Source organism: Hippopotamus amphibius, chromosome 6 (assembly GCF_030028045.1).
Source record: "Hippopotamus amphibius kiboko isolate mHipAmp2 chromosome 6, mHipAmp2.hap2, whole genome shotgun sequence".
In the NCBI taxonomy this organism is placed as follows: domain Eukaryota; kingdom Metazoa; phylum Chordata; class Mammalia; order Artiodactyla; family Hippopotamidae; genus Hippopotamus; species Hippopotamus amphibius.
The window spans coordinates 75,337,289-75,360,836 of record NC_080191.1 but is presented as its reverse complement, the minus strand read 5'-3'; the positions used below and the strand labels follow the sequence as shown (position 1 = coordinate 75,360,836).

The window sequence follows — 23,548 nt, the reverse complement described above, 5'->3', positions numbered from 1 at the left end:
AAACTTTTAGGATTTAAGCTATTTTAAGCTATGTTAAGTAGTTCAAAATGGAGCCACAGTGGCCAATGTAAACTTCCATATTTGTTGTTTTGAAACGTCTGATGTAGGACCACGAGTGTCTTAGAGGGATAAATGAAGAGCGTTACTTTATATAAGATATTTGTTTGGCAACATAAGTCACAGGAACAGAAGGAGTAACTTACAGAGACAGGACCCCAGGGGTGTAACCGTACTGGCAGACTCCTTAAAAAGAGACCAGTGAGTTGAGCGACTTCAAGGCTCTTTACCGGAGGACCTAACTCCAGGCTGCTGAGAGATGTTCCGGATGGACCTGCCTGAGGGCCTGTCGGAGTGGAGGGCAGGGCCGGAGGCTGCTGCTCGTGCTCAGATTCCTCTGGCTATGTTTTGTGTATCTCCACTCCCGTGATTCTTACCCGGCCCCGCGATGGGGCCTTGTGACAAACACCACCGTACTGCACATCAGTAGCCTGGGAAAAGACCAAAATTCAAAACTTGAAGTATGATTTCCACTGAATATGTGTCACTTTCACCCCATCATTAAGTCAAAAAATTCCAGTTGAGCCATCGTGAATCAAAGACTGTCTGTAATTAAAAAGTGGGCAGAAGACTTGAATGCCATTTCACCAAATAGAATATATGAACGGCAAATAAGCATAAGTAATGACGGTCAACATTGTTAGCCGTTAGAGAAATACAAATTAAACTATGATGAGATACTACTACACACCTATTAGAGTGGCTAAAATTAAAAATATTGGTACCAGTTGCTGGAAAGGATGGGAAGAAACTGGGAGTCTCACACATGGCTTAGTGGGATGTAAGATGGTGAGGCCACTCTGGAAAATCACTTGGCAGTTTCTTGTAAAGTTAAACATACACTTGCCATATGACCCAGCAATCACACTCCTGGGTATTTATCCTAGAGAAATGAAAGCTTATCAAACACAAACATCCATATACAAATGTTTATGCTAGTACACGAAGATTTATAGCAACCTTATTTGTAATAGACAAAAACTGGAAACAGATGTTCTGTAATGGTAAATGATTAAACAAACAGTGGTACATTCGTACCATGAATCTACTCAGCAATAAAAAACGGGGGATGAAACTATTGATACACACAACCACTTGGATGGATCTTTTATTTTAAAATTTTTATTTTTCGGCCGTACCACGAGGCATGCGGAATCTTAGTTCCTGGACCAAGGGTCGAACCAGCACCTCCTGCAGTAGAAGGGCAGAGTCTTAACCATTGGACCTCCAGGGAAGTCCCACTTGGATGGACCTAGAAGGGATGATCCTCAGTGAAAAAAGAAATTTAAAATGGTTGCAAACTATATGACAATTTATATCACCTTTTAAAAATTACAAAATTATAGTAATGGAAGAGAGATCATTGGTTGCCAGGAGTTAGAGATGGTGGGAGGGCTATAAAAGAATAGGCAAAGGATTTGCAGTCTGGGGACAGAACACCTCTGTATCCTGAGTAGGATAGTGTTTACATGAGTATATCCATATGCTAACCTGGTGAAATCTGAATACAGTCTGTAGTTTAGTTAATAATATCATACCAATATCCGTTTCCTGGTTTTAATAATGTGCTCTGGTTGTATAAGATGTTATAATTTGAGGAACCTGGGTGAAGGGTACATGACGAACTCTACTATTTTTGCAACTTCTTGTGAGTCTAACATTATTTCAAACTAAAAAGCAAAAACCAAAAGACTGAACAGGCACCCTTTCTGAACACTGCTCTGCAAATAAACCTGCAGCATCGCTGGTTTAGTGTGGCACTCAGGGCTGAAGGACCCTCTCCTGCCTCTCTTTCCTTTGGGCCATTAAGTTTACCCAGTTCCTGGAAGAACATCTTGAGAGCAGTTCAGACAAACTCAGTTGTGCTCAAAATATGTGTAAGAAGTGGAGGATCCCTTTTCCAGGTGCTGTAGCATCTTTAACCTACTTCCTCCATCTGCTGCTCTCATGGACATCACCGAAGACCCGTGTTGTGGGACTTGGTGCCTAATTTTGACCAATCAGCATGTGTTCAAGCACAAAGTTTGTGCAAAAATGTTATTTATTATTTCGGTGTTTATATGTGTATAAACACCAACAGACATCAGAGCTGTGCTTAGGTGGGTCTAGGGTCCAGGGAAAACCCCCGGGCTCAGAATGCAAGGCAAATCACTCCATGTGCCCCCTCTCTGCCCTGGACACTCTCCCCTCTGTGCTCCCATAGAAGCTATCACATTTGCTAGTATGTGTCCCTCCTCAGTGGGGCACAGATCCTGTCTTCTGGAAATCTGCATCCAAGCCACTGTTAACATCTGCAGTCAGGACTAGGTCCTGTGATGGTCACTAGACGTCCAACCCAGCTGGCACAGTCAAGTCTCTTTGAGATGCTGCTTAGACAGAATCCCTCCAGACTGTCTTGTCACCCAGTCTGGGTGTTACCATCTCAACCACAGAACCTCACAGGAAGATGTGTCAAACAGTAAAGTAAAACCCAGCCCTAGCCCATGGTGGCGGGGGTGGCTAACACCAGCCCACCTCCATCCTCTTCTTCCTTTGTAGAAGCAGTCCTTTTGATTGTGGGAGGTGGCTCAACGAATAGACCACACTTCCCAGCTTCCTGTGTATCTGGGTGTGATCATGAAACTAAGTTTTAGCCAGTGAGATAAACAGAAACTTTATTGGGTGGGACTTCTGGGAAAACTTACAAAATAGGCAGTTTTAGAGTGCCCCACCCCCGCTTTTTTTTTTTTTTAATAGCCCTTCCCTCTTTCTTCTGCCTCTTGCCTGGAATCCAGATATGATAGTTGGTGCTCCAGCATCAATATTTGCTCATGAGGTGACGTTTAGGATGAAAGCCAGAGGCTGAAGGTACAGAAGCAAGTATTTGCAGCAACATGGATGGAGCTAAAGATTAACACACTAAGTGAATTAAGTCAGGCAGAGAAAGACAAATATTATATGATATCACATATGTGGAATCTAAAAAAGATAATGCAAATCAAATTATTTACAAAACAGAAAACAGACTTACAGATGCAGAAAACAAATTTATGGTTACCAAGGGCGAAAGGGGAGGGGGAGGGATAAATTGGGAGTATGGAATTAACAGGTACACAACACTATATATAAAATAAACACTAAGGATTTACTTATAGCACAGGGAACTGTATTCAGTGTCTTGTAATATCCTATCATAGAAAAGAATCTGAAGCTGTACACCTAAAACAAACACAATGTTGTAAATCGACTATAGTTTAGTAAAAAAACAAAGGTACAGAACCAAGAAATTGGAAAGAGGCTTAGTTCCTGATGCTCCTTGCCATGCCAGCCCAGGACTGCCATCTGTAAACTTTAACGTGAGAGAAAAATAAGCTCCTTTTCTTTGCTCTCACTAGTTGTCAAACACAATTCCTAAAAGATACCCTCCCAGGTGAGGTCTTGTCCTGGACTGTCAGCCTTGGGACCTATTACAAAAGGGGACAAGGTTGCTACGGCAGATCCCCTGTCCTCAGTGAACATGTGCTGATTTCAGGGGAACAGGTGCTGATGTGTCTGAAGTTAGGAAGTGTAACTGAGAGGAGCCTGGAGCAGTGGGAGAGGACAGACTTTGCCTTGGGAAGGATGAGGGCGTGAAGATTAATTGTGCATGAACTTTAAGCTGGACTTTTAGCATCCGTGGGTAGGAGGTCACCTGCTTCTCCACCCCAAGGCTTTCTGAGTCACTCCCTCTGCCTAATAGGTCCTGGGAACGGAGCTCCCGTGACACCCTCCAGACCCTGCCTGTGGGGAAGGCATCTCTGGCCCCTGTGAAATGAAACATGGGAGCAGGGCAGCCGGGATAGGACTCCTTGAGGGACAAATCTTTCCGCGACTCACGGCTTGACATCCTGAGGCACTGGCAGGAAGTTAGGCAGCAGCCAGCTTTTTGTCTAATGTTAAGTCCAGGCGCTGATTTTTAAAGAGAAATGGGATGTGCAGGGAGGGCAGAAGCGAGTCCGTTGGGGGCTGGGGGTTTACAGGTGGACCTGCAAGCCTGAGCATGGCTCAAGGTGGAGGAGGATATGCTGGGAGATGGCAACGTCTGTGTCCAGCTCAGTGCCAGGAAACAATGAGAAGAAAGCAGCTCTTCTTTTCCCAGGTGTCATCGTGGCTCTGATTAGTGACAGTCCTCCTTCCTGCCAGGCTCATTTGCTCCCCGGCGCTTGGGCCCCTGCCCTCTGCTCTAATGGGGCGGCTGCAGTGGATGAGCTTCCGGCCATACTGAGTTTTATGGCTTTCGTATACAGTGAAGATTGGTTTGTTCTGTTTCTGCGAGAGAAGAAATGACATCTCCTTCCTCTCGCCCTCCACCTCCCCTTTGGCAGTTGGCTTGGTTTTACAGCTTAGTGTCGTTGGGGCCATCACACCCCAAGGCGGCCGGGGAGCGAGCTCCAGCCGAAGATGCTCTGACCCGGGCCTTGCTGGTGTAGCTAATACAACTGGACGGCACAATCACACTCCTCTCTCGTCTCGAGATAGGAATTTAAATTAAACCTCATTTAGCCGGGCGCTCCCTTTTGATTTATCGGCAGATGCCTCTTGCTGTTTGAGCCTTGTTAAATTGCTAGCAAACACTTCACTGACCAGCTGTTCCTATTAAGCAGAAAGCGCGCTGTGGAGCGGGGTCAATCCCCTTGCACTTTGGATGGTTCTTAGATGTCATCCCTGTGGCGCGGTCACAGGGAGGGGATTACCCCCTGCCCCCTGGGAACGGGCTGGTGAATGGCAGGCAGGGATTCTTATGCCTGTGGGTGGGGAGAGAAGGGGGCAGGCTGCCCTGGTCAGGGAAGCTATGCTCTGTTCTGCGGGTACCCGGCCCGCGCAGCTAGACTCGGGATGAAGGCAAAGGCCTGATGCCCAGCCCCATCAGGTGGGTACCTGCCCTGTGGACGACAAGCCCAGCACACGGAGAACACTCTCCCCCACTGCCGACCAAGGATGTGGCTTTGCTGAGCCAGAGTTAGCCTAGCAAAGCCCAGGCAGAGGTGCGGCTTATTGTGTGTACCCCTTGCGTTCCCCAGAGGAAGGGGGTCCGTGCGCGTTCATCCTCTGTCTCACAGTTACTCCTGCGACATGTAGTGAGTGCCCCTTTGGTGAGAAGCCCAGGGCTGTGCACCTGTGCGTGCTGCATCTTTCTTTGAATAGGAACGGGTCCGTATCTTCCGGGTGGACACACCCCTGTGCAGGGCTGAGGCTGGGCAAGCAGCCTCTGCACGCAGCGCCACCGCCACTCCCGGCCTCTAGGGGGCGCCTTCGTGCAGCGCGGGAGCCGCACTACTGGGTGCCCCCATCAGGCTCCGCTAGCCCTGGGGGAGCTTGCCTGGCTGCCTAGCTTTTCTTCTCCACAATATGCTTTCCCCACTCCGCAGTGGGCTCTCATGTCCCCTTATCTCCTGCCTTCACTCCCTTCTCTTTCCCAAACTGGAACCGCCCCCCCCCCCCCCCCAAACCAGGTCGTGAGCAGCCCCTTCCCTGGGAGATGAGTACAGGGCAGCGTGGCCCTTGGGAGCCTGGAATGAGGCCACCGAACAGTGAACTTCGGGTCTGGCCCTTGGTTCAGGGCTGTGTGGGGCTCCTGTGCCAGACCTGGGGGCCAAGGAAGCCCTGCTTCTGAGTGCTTGGTGGTGAGGGTGGTGGTGGTCCTGACACGTGGACCCAGTGGGACCCAGAAGTCACAGCCTCCATCACTGTCCTCACCTGAGATTCTTGTTTCAGGCTGCAGGGGCATCGCTATGGTTTTAGAAATTTCAGTAAAATATCTCAAAGGCCAGATCCTGAGAATGCCCCCCCTCCCCCTTCCTGAGCTCAGCCTAGGGCCCCTCACCCAGCAGCCGTGGACCCATGAACCAGGGCCAGGTGGTTGGAACCGCTTGGGGGGTTGTAATATGTCTTGGGAGTCTGGCCACACCCTGGCCCAGGTCTCAGAGAGAAACTCCACGAAGATTGTTTAAGACCTAATACCAGAGGTCAGAGTATCTACTCCCATCGCCTCCCTTTCCTGTGCCCTCACAACACAGAGTCAAGCAGTGTAAAACAAACCCTGGGCCGGGCGATCCTGGATGTAACCTCTTCAGGGACGGCGTCGTCTTCCCCCATCTCACGGTCAGACCTTCGAGGAGGGTGTTGGGCTGTGGAAACCCCAGGCTTCTGCACACATTCCTGTGATTCAGCCTCAGCCTCTGTGGCCACACCTCCTTTCCTGCATCCTGGTCACATCCATGCTGCTTCCCTGAGATGCCACGGGGGGGCACAGGCAGTGGTCCAGGTGTGTGCATGGGGGTGGGTTCTCCGGTTGCCCTGGTGATGCTCAGGCTTTTACGGACAATTTTGATGCCTGACGAAGGCAGCCCTGATCGTTTCAAAGGAAAACTACTCTTCCCCTCTATACCTCACAGTGGGATCTATTCATTCACCTCATTCGTTCACCTAGTGAACCTATTCATTCACACCCCAACCTGGGCTGGAGCCACACTCTTCGCTCAGAGCAACCCCCTGTTAGTCTGGTTTGGGTGTTTTTTTTCTGAGTGCAGTGCTTGGCATTTTCCCCTCCTAAAATGCCTCTGCCATTTTGCTGTCCACTCATGGCCTTGAAATATTTCCTGCAGTTTGGTCCCTTTTGCGCAATGATTCCTTGCAGACTTTGAGACTTTGTCCCCCCTTTCAGCATTGTTACAAGTAGCTAAGTGTGTTCTGGTCTGAGAGTCAGGCTTCCTGTCTGCATCCTGTAGGCTCCATTTGCTGTACTTTTCTTTGTTTTCCATTGGCTCTAATAATAATAATAATAATAATAATAATAATAATAATAATAATGTTTGTACTTCAGGCACAAGGGAGGGAGGGACAGACTTTCAGCCTGCTACCTCTCCGCCCCATCTGCACACACACCAGGTCCAGCTTTGCCCCACTTTCAGAAGGCAGCATGAGACAGCGGAGAGGTTTGGGGCTGTGAAGTCAGACCTGGGTTGACTCTCAGCCCCTTTCTAGCCTTGTTACCTTGGGCAACTTAATTAACCTCTCTGAGCCTTAATTTCTCACTATGAGATGGGGATAAAAATCTCTGCTTCATGTGTTTAAGAATCTGCATGCCAATGCAGGGAACACAGGTTCAATCCCTGCTCCAGGAAGATCCCATGTGCTGCGGAGCAACTAAGCCTGTGAGCCACAACTACTGAGCCTGTGCTCTAAAGCCTGTGAGCCACAACAGTGGAGCCCATGTGGGCAACTACTGAAGCCTGAGTGCCTAGAGCCCATGCTCTGCAACAAGAGAAGCCACTGCAATGAGGAACTCGCACACCACAATGAAGGGTAGCCCCTGCTTGCCGCAACTAAAGAAAGCCCATGTGCAGCAATGAAGACCCAACACAGCCAATAAATAAATAAATAAATAAATTACTTAAAAAAAAATCTCTGCTTCATAGGACACTCGAACACAGGCCCTTTGATGGCCAAGGGTGAGGGAGAGGTAGTTTACTTCCCAGGTGCCCTGGCCTCACTTTGCTTCCTAGTCTTCATACTAAAAACCAGAGAAGCTCCTAAAAATGTAGTTGTAAAAGCTGAGCTGGTTGGACACCCGTGTCCATATCAGCATATGAACAACAGCCAGAAGGTGGAAGCAACCCAAGTTTCCACTGACAGATGAATGGATAAATAAGATGTGGTATAGCCACACAATGGAGTACTACATAGCCTTCAAAAGGAGTGAAATTCTAATACTCGCTACAGGGATGAACCTTGAAGATATTATGCTAGGTGAAATGAGCCAGTCACAAAATGACAAATACTGTATGATTCTACGTGTATGAGGTACTGAGAATAGTAAAATGTATAGGGACAGAAAGTAGGATGGTGGTTGCAAAGGGAGAGGGCCAGAGAGCAGGGAATTATTGTTTAATGTACAGAGTTTCAGTTTTTCAAGGTGAAAAAAATAATCTAGAGGCAGCTGGTGACGATGGTTACACAACAATGTGAATGTACTTAATGCCACAGAACTGTACACTTAAACATGGTTAAGATGGTCAATTTTATGTTACGTGTATTTTACCACCATTAAAAATAGGAACGATGAGCTGGCCATGCTTTTCAGTTATGTGTGTTTTTTTTTTAAGAACTTTCATTGAGATGTAATTGACATACATCAGTTATGTTGTCTTTTTAACTCTTTGCCAGTTGAGAGGAAACATTTTATTCTACTTCAGTTTTTATCGTAAAGACACGCACACCAGTCGAAACACCTAAACTGTCCTGAGCTGAAAAATAGCCACCCTCTCTCTCGTCCAGCTTCACCCCACTGCTCCCCAGTCACTGTGAGTTTGTTCAGCTGGGCAACAGAGCTGCCTCCAAGAGCTTGGGGGCCAGTCAGAGCAGACCATTTCTAGGCAGGCTCCAGGACCAAAGCTGTGAGGATGTAACTGTAAAATGAGAGGCCAAACCAAGCTCTCTTCTCAGGGAAGAGGCCGGGCTGCAGAAGAAGAGCCTAGAGGTGATAGGCGGGTGAGCTGCAGGAAGAGGGAGCTGGCTGGGCCGGTTCAGCTTCTCCTGGGTTGCTCCCAGTTATGTGAGCCCTGAGAACAACCCCCCCCCGCACCCCGCCGTTTTGGCTAAGTTAAAAGCAACAGGATCTCTCTTGATGGGACCAGCTGAAAGAGTGTCTAGAAGGCCAGGATCTCTGTTGAGTCAGGATGTGGTCCTGCCTGAGCCTTAGACGAGAGCAAATGGATTCTTCCAGCAACTGCCAGTACAGAGACCCTATACCTCCGTCTATTTCCTTTGTGAGAACACTTTCTGACACTGACTGTGAGAAAGATATTCTGGAGCCGTGTGGGGCTTCCCTCTCCCCTCCCCAGGCCTTCCCCTTACTTCTGTGGATGAACAATCATGACGAACACTGCTCCTGTCAAGGCTCTGCCACTGAAATCTCTGTAAAAAGAGACACGACCCGAGAAGGATGCGTTATTCCCCGGAGTCAGCAGACTTCACAGCAGGACGTGAAGGCCAGACCCTGAGAGGCAGGTCTCGCCCCCAGAGCACTGTCCTGCTCAGGTTTAAGGGTGCGGCCACCAGGCCTTCCTGCAGCCCAGTTTTTTTTGCCTAGGATGAAGCAGAGGAAGAACAGCTTGCGGGAATCACAGACCTGAAGACAAATGTCCGTGTCAGGCCGTCACATACTGTGAGTGATGTTCTTGACATCGTGGAGAGTTTCACATTTATCTAATTCTCAAAAAGACAATTTCATACCAAGAGATGATTATCAACTTTGTCCCCATGGACGTTACCGATGCCCTGATTTCAGGGCTGACAACGTCATGGGTGGTTTGCGGCATTTCTCAGCCAGCTGGAAGGGAAAAGCCATTTCTTACCAGTCAGCAGGCTGGGAGGAATTTGGGAGATTCGAAGCAGCAGTAGCATCCCTCCAAGGTGAAGGCGGTCAGTCTGGGGCTCTCAGCTTGTTAAGGAAAAGGAAAAGAGCCTTCTAAATCTTGACTCTAAAATGCGCTGAGTCTGACTCATAAACCTGTCTGCTATTTTTCTCTTTTTTTAAAGAATTTTATTATTTATTTCTTTATTTTTTGGCTGTGTTGGGTCTTTGATGCTGTGCATGCGCTTTCTCTAGTTGCGGCGAGTGGGGGCTGCTCTTCCTTGCAGTGCACCGACTTCTCCATGTGGTAGCTTCTCTTGTTGCAGAGCATGGGCTCTAGGACGTGAGGATTTCAGTAGTTGCAGCATGTGGGCTCAGTAGTTGTGGTGTACGGGCTTAGTTGCTCCGTAGCATGTGGGATCTTCCCGGACCAGGGATCGAACCTGTGTCCCCTGCATTGGCAGGTGGATTCCTAACCACTGCACCACCAGGGAAGTCCCTAAACACGTATAGTATTATTAAGATTTTCCCAAAGATCTGGGATGCCCAGGAGAACAGAAAGAAAACAGATCTTTAGGCTAAAAGTCTGCTTCAATTCTGGTCAAAATCTGTCACCTTTCTAGAAATACTCCGGGAGGACCCCAGGGTGTGGCTCACACTGGTTCTCTTTGACAGTGTCCACATATCAAAGTTTTGAACTTTTAACTGACATCTGGAATAGACACACGTATTATTGGAAACATTACATAAGTTCAGTTCAGGTCTCAAATGTCGTCGGTTGACGTTTATGTTCTAATGCAATTTATAATTCTTCACAGAAAGGTTAACATTTAATTAGAGTACTGCTGGAAATTGCCTTTTTGATAAACCTGGGCTTGTGCTTTTCTTTTCTTTTTTTTTGCCTGGAGTGGAGGAAAGAAAATCATCTTCCATGATCTGTAAGCCTCTGGTTAAACAGTCATTTCAGGACCTAGAGGGGAGCCAAAGGCAGAAGGAAAACAGGCTTTGTTGTTCAAAATTCGCATCTCTAGGCCCTCAGAGAGTGGCCGCACCTGTTGAAAACTCCTCTGGCAGAGAAAGTGACTGACTGGGCCATTGGCCAAACATTGGATTCTTCTCCTTTTGTTTTTAGTTGGAAATCAGCGAAGGTTAAGCTAAGGGCAGATTGCTGGTTTCTCCTTGAGTAAATTACCCTGAAGAGAAACAGTACTAGTTATGAGAAAAAAACTTGGAAGGCTATAGGCTGGGGACCCAGAAAGATATTTTACATATTGCTTACAAGCTTCTTATAAGAAGGAAAACATTCTGTGGCCAAAAAAGTGCAACAAACTAACTCACTGTTAAAAAATTAAAAACTACCATGAATTCAACCCAGAGTGGTGCTCTTCTTAACTCAGAGCAGAGGTCTTTCCTGAGCCCATCCCTCCTCTGGGTCAGATTTTAGTCTGGGAGTGGGTGAGCGGTTGGGCATCAGCTAGGGCCGGGGGTTTACTGACTACAGGAGGAGGACAGGGATCTGGATGGGGACACGTACCCAGGAGAACACGTGGAACAGAAAGCTGCAACCCCTTTTGCATTTTCTTGGGCTTCAGTTATCAAATTGAATGTAGAGAAAAGTTGCCTGTGACATTTTTTTTTTCACACAAGGGTAGAATTTTCATGTTATACACTATTGTTCAGTGCCAAATTCTATTTTCAGCTCCTTGCCTTATACAGAACTTGCTGAAGGCATTAAAAATGAGGGCATAAAAGTTTTATCAGGATAAAAATTTTTTAAATTTTGCTTTTGTTTAAGAAACAAACAAAACTGTAACAAACAAATGCCCATCAGATTATTACAAGGGCTAATAGCTTCTGATAACTAATTTTAAAATAATAAAGAAATTTATACACAGGTCAACCAAAAAAGTCAGTAATATATGGTGTATGGAGATGGGCCAAATCACAAAAGATGGAAGTACGTGGAAGCAAGGCTTATCTAGAGCTGCCTTCCTGTTTGCTAGCCTTGCACAGTTCATGGAAGATTACCAGTGAGCCCTAGACTTGGTGGCTATTGTTGGCAAATGCCTGATGGTTGTAAATCTGATGTGACTGGCTCTTGGGTGTTACTTGTTATTTCTTTAGACACATAAGCTGATAATGAGCTTGTCCGTCTAATGCATGTGCTCTGTTATAAACTGACTCAGACACATCTAAGTGAATCTGGAAGAATCTGTATTGGACCAGGGCCCAATATTTTTTTTTTAGCGCATCTGATTTGGAAGTCAGAAATCCAGCCAAACCACAAATGAGCTAAATGATAGCAAGAAACTTAAGGGGATCGTGGGTCTTAAGGAATAGGAGGAAGCCAGTATGATCCTTTCTTAGCCTCGTGGTCCTTGAGACCAACTGCAGGGCAATGCGTCAGCCTACATCACCTTAAAACGTAAAACAGCATCCACTCAGAAGTGCATCTCTAATGATCAAGAGCAGTGTCTCTAGAACAGCACTCTGACCAGCTGTGTGACCTCGGGCAAGTTACTTAACACTTCTGTATCTCAGTGTCCACAATGATAAATGCGGATCCGCATGGGACCTACCTCACAGGGTCACTGTGAGGATTAAAGGAGTTCACAAGTGTAAAGGACTCTACAGTGCCTGGCGCCCAGCTCAGTAAATGTTAGCCCTCATCATCATTATGTATTAAGTTGGTTTGTGTGTTGGGGAGGAGGGGCTGGTCTTCGGTTTAATCTCCTAAACAAAAACTGCCAGACCTTGGCATCTGGCAGGGCAAGTGAGAAAGAGGTTAATTGTTTTAGCCTTTCCAAAAGAGCTCTGATGGGGAACATCAGCCTTGGCAAGTGAACTAGGAATAGAGAAACATACTGAACGCTTTTGGTCACATCCTCTATTATTAGTAAGAAGCACATTTCCTTTTGGGGTGAACATTAGGGACAAAAATAAGGCTCTTGAGATTACCACCCCCTTATTAATGCTGTTGAAGCACTTGGGCTTGCATTGAGGCCTACTTGCAAATGCATCCTCATAAAAAGCAAATGTGGCGCACTTGAGCAGGAGAAAAGGGGGATTTTGGCGCTGGAAATGCAGTGCGTGATCTCGGCAGTGGCTATTAACATTCTTAGATGGAGGGGAGGTGGTTCAGGTCGCAGCTTTTAGGGGTCATGAGGTAGGGAGCAGCTGAATGTTATTTTGAGGCTTCCAGAAGGATCTGCAGGCATGTAGGTGCACATTTGCTGTCTAGGTACAAGTAGATTTACCTTTAATAGCAAATGATTTCACAGGAGCCTATTTCTCAACTTCAGCAGGTGGATATTATATCTTTCAGTGAGTTTCACTTTTATTTGGAACCAGTGAAAGGATAAGAAAAAGAAACATCAAAGCATTGCCTAATGACATGATTCTCCCCAAATCCTTTAAATCAGTCTTGCCTTTCCCAGCATTATCAGGCTTTATGCCTTGTAAAAGTTCTCAAAGCTAGAAAGAATTTTCTTGAGTCTTCAGGGTTGTCATCTGAAGAGAAGCCTGCCACACCACGGGTGCTGGGGAAACGTGTTTGTCTAGGACCACCAGCCATGATCCAGGAACAGGGGAACAGTGGGATGCCCTTCGGTACAAGCAGTTCTCAAGCAGCTTTCAAATTGGAAGGAGGCAAGTCTCCTACATAACTTTCTCTATCACCCAGATACATTTTGCCATGAGCCGAGGGTTTGCGGTTGTAGGTGAAATGAAGCTAGGTGGGTTTTGGCCAAATGCCTCAGGAAAAAGGTCAGCTGCTTCCAAAAGCATTTTCTTTTTTTTTTTTAATTTTTTTTTTTGGGGGGGGTACACCAGGTTCAATCATCTGTTTTTATACACATATCCCCGTATTCCCTCCCTTCCTTGACTCCCCCCACCTCGAGTCCCCCCCACCCTCCCCGCCCCAGTCCTCTAAGGCATCTTCCATCCTCGAGTTGGACTCCCTTTGTTTTACAACAACTTCCCACTGACTATCTATTTTACAGTTGGTAGTATATATATGTCTGTGCTACTCTCTCACTTCGTCCCAGTTTCCCCTTCACCCCCCGCCCCCTCCCATACCTCGAGTTCTCCAGTCCATTCTCCGTATCTGCATCCTTGTTCTTGTCACTGAGTTCATCAGTACCATTTTTAGATTCCGTATATGTGAGTTAGCATACAATATTTGTCCTTCTCTTTCTGACTTACTTCACTATGTATGACAGATTGTAGTTCTATCCACCTCACATGGAAACCTAAAACAGATTCATTTACCTCTCAAGATAGTTTCTGGCTACAGATGTCGTATAACAAATTTGGTCCCATCATCCCCCAGGTCCCATCATCATGGCAGCAGTAAGTTCATTGTGTTGCTGCCATGATGATCCTAGAACTCCTGAGTTCAGTTTGGGAACATACAAGGCTTGGATATATGAAAGTTAGAGTCATACACTGAAATGAAGTTCCAAAGAGAGACCGTGAGTTTCCTTTTCTTGGACACTTCGAGAAGAACCAGGACTTCAGGGGGGAGCTGATATTGGGAGCTGGGGGCACGTTGCCAGCTTCATCCTTTTCTATGATTCCATAAACTTCAGCCAGAGACTTGGCTTTGTAAGTGCTCAGGTTACATTTAACACAAACCCAGCGAGTAGAGGGCTGATTCAGTATTTAAATTGTTCTGGAGAACTTTTTAAAAAACTGCTTTTGCGTGGATATTTTACAGAGTAAGAAAAGACAATCACGGAAAAGCACAACCAACTGTGACCGACACAAGTGGAAAAAACCCTGAGCGTAACAATGAGCGGCCTCATGGGTGGAATTGCAAGAAGACGGCCCGAGCTCTCCTCATTTGCATGTACAATTATATATGGATGAACAATTACAGGGGCTAATAATTGCAGCGGCAATTGTCCACTTGCAGAGCAATTAGCCCTTTGCTCCTCGTTCTGAGAAAGTGACTAATCGTACCCACAGCAAGCCAGCTATTGGTAGATTTGTTTTGGAATGAAATTTGATGCTTGTCAAAAAGTACCCCTGATAGGAGCACGGGATCCAGGGGTGCCCAGAGACGCCCCTGAAATACCCCACTTCTAGCTCAGGCCAGGCCCAGGTTGTGGGTAAGTATGCTACCACTGGAGTTCTTGTGGACCACGTCATGCCATCTCTAAATCTAAAAAATGAGGAAAGTTAAACTAGACTCGAGGAATGATAACAATTATACTTCATGAATACTTTTCATTGGCGATCATAAATTTCTTCTAGTTAAATTTCACAGCCTCCTTTGAGACGGCAAGGAAAAATCTTTGTAAGCTCAGCTTTACTTTTTAGTCAAAGAAACAGCAGCGCACTTTAGCTAGTGGTGAATAGCGTTATGTTTACAACAGAGGATAAATGCGAGAGATTTCTAACTTCTTGCTCCAGAAATGACACTCATTTTGCTTAAGTAACATTGTTTCAAGGGAAGGTATGTAATGTGTCAAGCGAGTTAGAGATGCGTTAAAAAAGATCCTCGTTAAAAAAGATCCTCCACCGGCAACTCGCTCATATTCACAGTGAGGTTCCAGTAGCTTCCTGGTTTGACCAGCCAAGAAGACAAAGTCTTAAGAGATGTAAGGGGACACAGGGCAAGAGAGACGGCGCATCTCTGGGTGGCTTCCTGTGGCCCCGGATTTCCAGCTGCTGGCAACCCGGTCCACACACCCAGGTCCCCATCAGTTCTTGCTGCTGCATAGACCTCAGACCTGAGCTCACAAGCAACCACGCATTACCATTTGAGGAATAGTCGCGTTTATTCTCAAAGACCCCTGTCTTCTAGAACACAGAGTCAGGACCCCGGGGCCCCTGAATGTTCTTTCTGCCTCCAGCCTTTTAGGGTCATGGAGCTAGCCAGCCTCTGACTCTGAGTAGATTCCTTTTTTTTTTTCTGGCTGTTTTAATAGTTTGGTCTGAAGACTTGATTCCAAATGTATTCGACTGAAGTGCACCTCCTGATCCCAGATGGCTAGGCAGTTATTCGTTTGTTTCTGCCTTTGCTGTTATCAGACAATGTATATTAGACCATGCATCAGTGAACCAGCATAGGGGGCCCTTTAAAGAGTGGGCCCCGGCGGCCTCATCTCACCCAGGGGTAAGGGCAGTGCTGTGGAAGCATGCCGTTTTCTCCTCTACACTCTTTGTTTGAAAGCTGAGGAGTTCGTCATCTCTGTCTTCTAGTCAAGTCTCAGTGGACTTCCTTTCATGTCCCTGCTTGGCTGGCTCATTCCGCTTGTGTAGATCCGGGCTGGGCATGGGCTGCCATCTTGATTTCTCTGGGCTGGGAGGTTGGGTGGATGTGGTTTCTACTGGATGCAGCTGGCCAGGGCCTGTCCCCATTCACACCTCTTCTGTCACCCTGTCTGGCTCTGTCCCTCTTGCTAGTGTTCCAAATGATGACACATGATCTTTCCAGTGGGTCTCTATTTCTCAACTCTCTTTGGTTATTCTCTCCATGAAAGACATATTTTCTAATAAAGACCCGGATGTTTTTTCTCTTCCAGCACTCAGCACTGCATCCTCTGTTCAATTGTATCCATTGCACATCCCCCCCAACTTCTACACTATTCTATTTCCACAGCATTTCCCTATATTTTACTCAAGGAAGGACGGAGGAGCAGATGCATATCACCCCCTTAGCTACCAAAGAGACTGTGGCCTCAAGCTGAGACTCTAAGGTGACCCCAAAGAGAGGAAAAAAACACTTATTTTCCTAAGATTTCTCTCTTTGGAGATGCTGGGCACAGTGCCAGCTTCCTCTTATCTCCATTGGCTCTGGTCCAGCAAGTTCATTTATGACCCAAACAAAATCACGTCTAAAACACAGAAGTTATACTTAATGCTTTAGCTGAATTGTCCTGAGACCATTTAAATTCAGTATTCTTGGAAACCATGAACATCCTGAAAATGATGCTTTCTACTCCTTTCTTCTCCTACATTTCGTCAGACACGCAAATACGCTGCTGTGTCAGGTTACACATGCATCCTTGTTTCAAGTAGAAGTTTCAGAAAGCAGTGGCTCACATTTTCACTAATAAAAATGCTATGTTCTTGTTTAAGAAAAATGTGAAACTTCAGAACACAAAATTTAAGCCAATGAGTTCTAAGAGATTTACATGCTAGGGAAACTATTTACACACACTTTAAGAAACTTACATTTAAGATTTTAAAATCAGAGCCAATGTTCTCCTTGGCCCCTCTTTTTTGGGAAAGGTCAGTAGAGATGTTTTTTAAAATCTTTTGAATCGACTTAATCCTCCCTGGTTTTGTCACCCCTCCTATGGTAGCAGTTAAGTGAGCAAAAGTTAAAGTACATTTCAGCCCCATGTTCTCCCTTCATACTTCCAAAACCTCAGCAATTTTCCAGTTTCTGCTTGGTGGGAACACATGGTAGGGGTGGGGGTCCTTCAGGTTATGGTCCCAGATGACAGAGTGGAGATACCTTCCCAGTTCAAAGTCCTTCCCGACCTTTGGGGCTCTTCACTCCTCCCCAGCACCAGGACTGGCATATTTAGGAGGAGCCAGAGAACAGTGCTCTGCGATATCTTACCTTGAGAAATAACTTTTAAAATTATCCACTGGGGCTGACCTGTTGGAGGTAAGGGAATAGAAAAATTCCACTAATCCATGTCTTTTCAAAATATCCCTCAAAAATTCACAGTCTCTTATTAAGGACTAGGCAGTCTGTATCCAGGTATTTTTTGCTCTTATTTCCTTCCTTTAACCTCTCAACATCCCTTCCGAAGACCGAGAGTCTCTGTGTGAATCCTACTTTTGATACCAACTGTGACTGTTGCTGTGCGGGGTGTGGCTTGTTGGAGAAAACCTCTCCTAACATATACATACATCTCACCCCACCCCCCACCCCACCCCGGCCACAGACTCCACTACCCTCAGGTATACAGTTATATGAAGTCCCTCTATTAAATAGATACACAGTTTTCTTGCAATCAGTGAGGCCATGCAGGGGAGGAACACATAAACACACTTCGGTATAGCTTCTCTTGGCCCTGAAACACTCAGTGGGGCCCTGGATTTGCCAGATATATTGTCTAGTTCTTTCTAGATCATGAAAACACAATTCTTGCTAAGACCTTGCTCTTTTTTTTTTTTAAATGAATGTATTTTATTGTATGTAAACAGTATCTCAATAAAGTTTACAAAAAGCAAAGCAACAATATATTTTTAATTAACAAGTGAAACACAAATATTTTATTTTTAAAAAATTAATGCATTATGGATAAAGCTAAAGTTCCCTTTGACCACCCTCCCAATCCTGGTTTCCATCCTTTCTCTCTCCCATCTACATCCCCTCCCCCAAATAATCACTGTTTTGAGAGTTTGGGATGAGTTCTTCTGAACCTTTAAACATATATTTACATACATATACAGCCACAGAAAATTTACAGTATTGTCTTGTACATAGACATAACTTGTACATATGTTTCTGGAACTTATCTTCCTTTAGCATCATGTCTCTGAGATCTATTCATGATAATATAAAGTTTATTTCTTTAAGTCCAATATAGTAATCTATCATATGACTCTACCACATTTTATTTAGCCAGGCTTCTTCCCTTCTGATGAACAGTTAGGTTGTGTTTCCCTACTACAGTTCACCAGTGCTTACCCCTGGGGTGGCCACAGGGATCACAGATGGTGCGCCAAGGGTTCTTCAGCCTTATCTGTAAGGTTTAATTTCTTACAATAAGAATATATTTATGTATTAGTTATACAGTTTAAATAGTCACTTTAATTAAAGAATTTTCTGATATATAAATTATCAAAAACGAATGAAAAAATCAGTAATAGGAGGCAATCGTCTTTTAAAATATAAGCAAAACAAAGTTCTAGGGCGTAATCATGTGCTTATGGTTTGAAACATATTTACTGAAAAATAATGATCTGAGCACTAAACAGTTCATATAAGCACATTCTCTTACTCAAAACAATTATGATAAAAATATCAACGTATTCGTTACCATCGCATAAGCGTAATTAATACACGCACAAATACTTGGTCTGTGTTTTTTGCTTTCTTCTTTTATGACTGTGATGTCTTTCCCCATCCCTCTCTTTCCTTCTTGTTGAGTTCCAGTTTTTATCCTTATCTTTATTCCGCCTTCGTTTATGTGGGCTCCTACTCCGACCCCGTCTGTGGCGTGAACTCTCGGCATCCAGACAGCTCCCCCCAGACTGCCGTCAGTCCACCGACGCTGACCGCCTTTCTTCGTTCTTTTCCGCACCGTCCTCTGCTTTCTCCTGCTCCTCCTGCCAGTGGCTGCTGAGCTCCTCCACGTGCACATTGAGCACATCCCGAATTACCTCAGTATATGATTTCTTGGTTATGTGAACATTCTTAGCTCTATAGGACTGGCGTCTTCTTTTATAATCTCTCACTTCTGCCAGGATTTCAAGGTAAGATTTTGGACTTCTTCGACTATTATCTTGATTGACTTTGGCAGCCAAGTCTACAAAGAGATCACTGTCATTTTCAATAATTTGAGAATCCGAGCACTTTTTCTTTGTTTCCTCGATTACGAAATCATAGAGGGCAAGACGAGCAGCTTGGGTTAGATCACAAACAAACTGTTTGTGATTCAGAGGAACTTCAACAGGCAGTGAAGAATGCATCCCCCAGTTATTTGATGGTAACAATCACCATCATTTCCAACTGCATCTCTAGCTTGTTTAATTTTCTGGAATTGTGAGTCCTTATTCAAGGTAATTGAAGGTATCTTCTCATTCTCATAGAAAAAGTCAGAGTTATACATTTTATCCTCTTCTTCTCTGGTATAGCCCAGTTTCCTCAATCTACAAGATACCATGTGCTTTGCTAAAGATGATTTAGGCATGTGATGACTGGAATCATAAGGGCATACGGCAACTTCATCCTCGGCCGCCGCCGCCGCCGCCTGCCCCCCGGGCTCCAGCCGGTGGGAGCTCCAGCCCAGCGACGCCATCACCTCCTCCAGCGTCTGGCAGCAGCTCTCCACGAACTCGCTGAGCTCCTCCCGCAACCGCCGCCGCTCCTCCACGGGAGGAGGCTCGCCCTCCATTGCCACGGCCGCCTCCCGCCCGTCCTCCCTTCCTCCCTCCCAGAGGAAGCGGCCCAACTCGCTCTTTTTTTTTTTTTTTTAATTGAAGTATAGTTGACTTACAATGTTGTGTTAGTTTCAGGTGTACAGCAAAGTGATTCAGTTATATATATATATTCTTTTTCAGATTCTCTTCCCTTATAGGTTATTACAAGAAATTGAGTAGAGTTCCCTATGCTATACAGTAGGTCCTTGCTGTTTTTCTATTTTATATATAGTAGTGTGTATCTGTTAATCCCAAACTCCTAATTTATCAACCCTCTTTCCCCTTTGGTAACTGTAAGTTTGTTTTCTTTTAAGACCTTGCCCTTTTAATCTCAAGCATTATATCAATAGTCCAGAAAAAAATCACGCTAATACTTTATGTGCTTCCATTTAAGAGAATGTTTAGAAAACATCCCTAGGGTTCTCCTTGTTCTTAAGCCAAACTTAGCATCAATAAGGCCAAGACTTCAGAATGGGGCGTTAATGAAAGCAGAGTTAATACCCAGGTGTTTTTGAATCACATCTCTGCATCCAAGTTTCTGGTTCCAGAAAACCTTATTTCTCCAAGTCTATACAATGACTCTATTGCCTGTTGAATCAAGTCTAAACACCCAGGTCTAATCAAAGGCTTTCCACACCTCGGATGTATCCTACCTCTAAGGTGTTTTCTCCACGGCTCAGTTGCTGTATTCTGCTGAGGTAATGGACTCTGTCTCCTTAGACAAAAACCACGTTTATTTCCCTCCTTTTGCATCATGCAAGTTCTCTCACCCAAGAATATTTTCAACTTTTCTGTCCTATCTTATAAATTTTGTATGAATCAGGTATTTTTCCAGCCTGCATTTATCCTTCTTTCAGAATTTTCCTCAAGGAACCACGTCTTGCTCTGCTCTCAGCCCGGAGGCTCTGTCTAGGGCTTTACTTTCCCACTCAGAGGTGGATCATGGTACTCAGGCCTAAGAAAATGGCATTCTGCTTTCTCTGGCCTCAGCGATTGGTGGAGGGATCCCCATGTGACCCAGTCAGAACTCAGAGACTTGCTGAGATTGCTGGATTAGAGGCAGACACTTTCTCCACTGGATCTGGATTTGAGAGCAAGAAAGGTTTGGCGCTATCTTGAAATGATGAAACATAAGCCAAGTGGAGACTAGGGCTAACCCAGAAAGAGTGGAGCTGGGGAATGGTGGGAGAGGAAAATGGGCCCTGCATTGAGCCCTGTATCAAGCTACACCTAAAGCCAGCCTTGGGCTTCTTGTCATGTGGTCTTTTTCTTTACACCCTTTTGCTTAGATGGGTTTTTACTGAGTTATCTATCCACCCCCCAATTACCACTTTATACAAGTTACTATGATATGGAAAAATACATATGAAGTACTTAGCACAGTGCCTTACACAAAGGAATTACTCAGTAAGTGTTAGCTATTCTTAGAGTGATGGCAGAAAGAAATGAAATGAATATCATATAGAAACATTCTAAGCGATAGTTTTTCCAATAGTTAAGAATAGCGCTGAAGGGACTTCCCTGGTCGTCCAGGGGTAAAGAATCCACCTTCCAATGCAGGTGGCGCCACAACTACTGAGCCCGCTCGCCTAAACTAGAGAGCCCTCCTGCTGCAAACTACAGAGCCCACGAGCCCTGGAGCCTGTGAGCCACAAGTAGAGAAGAGAAAACCCACACACCACAAACAGAGAGAAGCCTGCAGGTTGCAATGAAGACCTGAGGCAGCCAAAAAAAAAAAAAGAAAAGAAAAGAAAAAAAAGAATAGCTGTGAAATGCTTGTTCTGTGTAGTAATAAATGATGAGAACCGGGATAAGAACCGGGAAAATAGGAGGAAAATATACCAAGGTCTGCCTTTGATGTTGGAGTTTTCCTTTCCTATTTTCCAGAAGATTGGTAATGGTGCCTTGTGGGTGAAGATTGTTTTTTCCTTCTTGTGAAATTCCCCTGACCATATCTGATTTCCCTGGGCATTTTGTCATACCCTCTTAGTAAGCTAGAGAAGGTGTTCAAAGAATCTTCTCTTTTTGAATTTTGACGTTGGAGTCTCAGATGCAGGGTGGCATGTAGTTTAACATCCTCACAACAAGATGCTTTGGTCTGACACACTTGATTGGGTACTGATCTGACTTTTCTCACGTGGCTCCAGTCTCTTAGGGTCTCAAACAAGGACCATTTTCCCAGATGGCTGTTTACCACTCTGGCAGATGTTCCCCAAGAGGGAATTAATTTGCTCATTGTTTCAGATGCATTGTGGTTCATTTTCTTTAGACATAGTTCCTGTTGCCTAATAGCAAGCTCTTCTTTACGTGCTTAATATTATTCTCTCCATCGGAGCTCAAATCCTGGCTTGACCATTCATTACCTTACATAATTTTTATCGAATAGCTTAGACTCTCAGTACCCCACAGCAGCCATAGTGATAAAATGCAGGAAGTTGTAATTTCCACTGGATGTTGGAATATTGCTTTGTGCGCCGATATTAACGTAAGATGTTCCAAAGTGAGTGATCGTTATTACTCTCAGCCATTTTTAGCTGGAAGGGATTTAATAATGCCGACTCTAATTTTCTTTTGGTCTATAATTATAGGGGGTGTGATTCTAGTCCAAATGAAGGTTAATATTTGTCTTGATTTGTCTGTTGTTTTTTCCCCCAGTGCCTTATGTCCAGAACAGTGACTGGCATCCACTGTTGTTCCAGAACTTTTCCTACATGCTGGTATTTGCTACGGCACTCTGTGAGACAGGTTTCCCTGGTGCTTACCTTATAAGAGTGACAAGGTTCATGAATAAGTGTGAGGAATTTACCAATCCATCCAAGTGTGTAGCAAGTCTTTTGGTGAGCCTTCCCAAGGGACACTGGTTATAAATGCAATGAAACCAGTATTCTTTATTCTGCATCCTGTAGAAATCGTTTCTCCATAGGACAAGGGACTAGCAGAATTTGTTAGGGATTCTTTAGAGAAACTGCACTGCAAAATGGTTTAATGTTCTATAATTGTTACTCTCATTTAATAGTTAAGTTCTGGAATGTCGAATGAGAATTTTTCTTCCCCTTTCAAGAATGTATACTTTCGGATAGTGACAAGGAAGGACAAGTAGATAAATGAAGTTGACTATCAATCAAAATGAACTCCCAAGAGAAAAACAAACACGAATAATGAGGGTAAGGGATTTGAGATGTGAGATATCACGCATATTATGAAAGTATAAAAACAAAGATGAAAACAAAAAGCACGCTCGTCTTAGGATAGTGTTAAGCTCTGGGGAGAAGGGTTTGAAAGGGATCAGGAAAGTCTTCAAACAGTGCCTCAACTGTATTTGTTTTGTTTTATTTCTTGTTTTTTTAAAAAGAGAACATTGTAAGTAAATATGGCAAAATTTTAAGATGTGTTAAATAGGGGTGGATGGTAAATAGCTATGTTGTTGCTTGTAATTTTGTATGTTTTAAGTGTTTCACATGAACACTACTTTTTTTTAAAAAAAAGAATTTAAGGAAATGCATTATTACCTGAATAGAAGAATAAGATCATGGATTTTATGATTTGAGAGACTAGAGTATGACTCTGGTTTATTCTCCACATTTTATGAATGAAGACTCGAAACCCAGAGAGGTGAAGTGATTTTTTTTAAGGTCACAGAGCTGGGCCCCCACCAAGAGGTCTGTCTACCATCTCATAAGAGTAACCCCAAAGCCAAATCTTCCTAATGATGGAATATACCCAGCTCTCTCTCAGGCAAGATTCTTCACTGGAGACATTGCAAACATGTCTCAACATTTTTTAAAAAGGACACTTCGGGCTTGAAATTATTTCAGTTCAGAGAAAGTATTGAGTGCTCAGTAAGTGCAGGGCATTGTGTGTTCTCCCAAGACAAGGCTGTTATAGATCCTTTCTGTCTGTAACTAGCTTTCTGCTATCTTGTCCCTAATTGATTTAATTAAGGTAGAGATAGAGAGAATAATGAAAGCAAATGTCCTTGATACACCCAGAAGGGGTTAGAAGCCAAAG

The 23,548-nt window shown here is 44.7% G+C and overlaps 1 pseudogene; it reads right to left on the bottom strand.

The window, feature by feature from the left end:
- Nucleotides 1-18,454: 18,454 nt before the first annotated feature.
- Nucleotides 18,455-19,542, bottom strand: LOC130854917 (U11/U12 small nuclear ribonucleoprotein 48 kDa protein-like; annotated as a pseudogene).
- Between the last annotated feature and the right edge of the window lie 4,006 nt (nucleotides 19,543-23,548).